The sequence below is a fragment of the Nanorana parkeri genome, unplaced genomic scaffold, assembly GCF_000935625.1.
Source record: "Nanorana parkeri isolate BGI_ZX_2015 unplaced genomic scaffold, ASM93562v1 scaffold1514, whole genome shotgun sequence".
Classification (NCBI taxonomy): Eukaryota; Metazoa; Chordata; class Amphibia; order Anura; family Dicroglossidae; genus Nanorana; species Nanorana parkeri.
This window is the reverse complement of record NW_017307782.1, coordinates 356,217-359,232: the sequence shown is the minus strand read 5'-3', so window position 1 is coordinate 359,232 and position 3,016 is coordinate 356,217.

The following is a 3,016-nucleotide window of genomic DNA, read 5'->3' as shown; positions in this document are numbered from 1 at the left end:
AGAGGTCAGCAGTGTGATGCACAGTGCAGAGGTCAGCGGTGTGACACACAGTGCAGAGGTCAGCAGAATGGCAAAGAGTACAGAGGTCAGCGGTATAACACACAGTGCAAAGGTCAGGGTGTGATGCACAGTACAAAGGTCAGCAGTGTGACGCACAGTACAGAGCTCAGTGCTGTGATGCAATGTACAGAGGTCAGCTCTGTGATACACAGTACAGAGTTGAGGGTGTCACGCACAGTACAAAGGTCAGGGAGTGATGCACAGTACAAAGGTCAGATTTGTGATGCACAGTACAAAGGTTAGCAGTGTGACGCACAGTACAGAGGCCAACGGTGTGATGCACATTACAGAGGTCAGCGATGTGATGCACAGTACAGAGGTCAGCGGTGTTATGCAGAGTACAGAGGTCAGAGGTGTAACACACAGTACATACAGGTGAAACTCGAATAATTAGAATATCGTGCAAAGTTCATTTATTTCTAATTCTAATTATTCGAGTTTCACCTGTAAGTCAGCAGTGCAATGCATAGTGCAGAGGTCAGAGGTGTAATGTAGACGTTGGAAATCAGTATGTAACCCACAGTGCAGAGGTCAGCGGTGTGACGCACATTGCAGAGGTCAGCGGAGTGACACAGAGTACAGAGATCAGTGGTGTAACACACAGTACAAAGGTCAGGGTATGATGCACAGTGCAGAGGTCAGGGTGTGACGCACAGTACAGAGCTCAGTGCTGTGACGCACGGTACAGAGTTCAGCGCTGTGATGCACAGTACAGAGGTGAGCTCTGTGATGCACAGTACGGTGGTTATCTCTGTGAAGCACAGTGCAGAGGTGTAATGTAGACATCGAAGATCAGTATGTAACACACAGTGCAGAGGTCAGCAGTGTGCTGCACAGTACAGAGGTCAGCGGTGTAATGTAGAGGTCAGAGGTCACACAGAAAGTACAGGGACTTACAGTTGATCAGATTTCCTGATTCAGGTGCTCTGACCTCCTCCTCTCCTGGCGATGGTGGGAGGAGCAGCAAGGTTGCCTGCATGTCCAGCTGGCTCATGGTGCCCTCTCTCCCATGCATCAGAATGAAACAGCTGGCCAATTTTAGCTCTGCAGTCTCCCTCTCCCACCTATGTCAGCTGAGGTGGGCAAAGGAAACTGCTGTGGTCACCAAGGAGCCCGATCGCTGAAGCGTTTACTGTCAAAGGTAGCCAAGCTGCTTCTTCTCCCCACCGCCACCGTTGCAACCACTTAAGCAGCTGCAGAATGGCTGAGAGGGGAGAGATTACGTTTTTGCGGCCATTTGTAAAGGCATCAGAGAGGCCCGGGGTGCAATTGCCACCATTCCCCCGGGCCCAGTCCGCCCCTGCTGAATACGGATACCGGAAGTCCCATTGAGGAAGCCGGACGGCATGTAATGACTTGCTGCCCGGCTTCCTAAATAGCCGGGAAGCTGTCTCCATGCTCCCTTGCCACCAGGTGACGAGGAAGCATGGAGCTGGCTTTCTGGCCAATCAGGAAGCCAAGCGGCGTGTAATGACTCACCGCCTGGCTTCCTGATACTGGAAGTTCCGTTATAGGGATAGGCACTGGGAGCATTTGGGCAGGTACGAGTACTTGCCCAAATACTCAGTATCGGCACCCATAAGTATCGGCACCCATACCAATACTAGTATCATTATCGGTCCATCCCTAATAAAAACATACTTACTGGAAGGAAGAAAGAATGCTCACGCATGTGTATCAGTTCCTGTTACACATGAACAGAATTCATGTAATAAAATGGTGGAACACAAGTCATGAAAATGAAGTAAAAAGAACTGCGTGCTATCCCGTGAGATACTGTGAATATGTGTGTGCATGGATACATATATGTACATGTCCCTAAGCTGCTGGTTATATGAGCCCATGGGGAATCACAGAGGAAATATGGCAAACAAGCATGGTCCTGAAATGTGTTGCCAGATAAACTGATCATGCTTGGTGCAATTCTACTTGTTGTAGCAGGAGCTTTTCTCTATCACTGCCTCTGGGATGTGAGTGTATTTGTTTGATCACCATGCTATGAGTTCATGTGTTTGGTGTCCATGATGGGCCAAATTTGCCGCAACTGATTTATTGCCATCATCTTCTAGTAGTTTTGCCTACATACACCAATGTGCAGTTCTCCGTCAACCGCCGATAGCGCAAGTGAGGTTGAATGGTGTTCTGAGTGATTCCTTTAGTCTTCATAATGGGACCAGCAGGGATGCCCACTCTCCCCTCTTCTGTTTCCAATCTCTCTTAAACCATTCTTGGCCACAATCTGATATGATCCTAATATCCATGGGATTAACATAGAAGGACTGGTACACAAACTAGTGGCCTATGCCGATGACATTTTATTTTATGTTCAGCAACCGCAGCTGTCTCTACCTTTTTGTTAACAGCCTTTACTACCTTTGGGAGTATTTCTAATTTTAAGGTAAATCTTTCAAAGTCAGAAATGTTTTACCTAAAATTACCCTCAGCTGATAGTCAAGCATTGAAACCTCACTTCCCATTTGTTTGGAGTCACTTCAGGCTGAGGTACTGAGGAATATTTCTTATGCCTATTGTGTCCCACTTATTGCAAGCCAACTACATGCCTTTACTAAATTTTATAAAGGGTGATTTGCAGCCTTGGCATTCCCTCTATCATTCCTTGCTCAGAAGGATTAGCGCAGTTAAGATGAAAATTTTTCCCAGATTACTCTTCCTGTTTCAAATGATTCCTATGGGAGTGCCTTTGACCTATTTTCATACTCTACATTCTATGATTTCTAAATATGTGTGGAATCACACCAAAGCTGGGGTGGCTCGCTCAGTATTGGTCCACTCTAGACCCGGGGAGGTTTGGCTCTCCCAGATTTTACGTCGTACTGTGGTGCTGCAGTGCTCACAACGGTTTTGGATTGAATGTTAGACTGATTTGCTAATCAGTCTAACATTATAGGAACCTTTTTGAATACAACTTCTCCACTTTTTGTCAACCTTGACCACT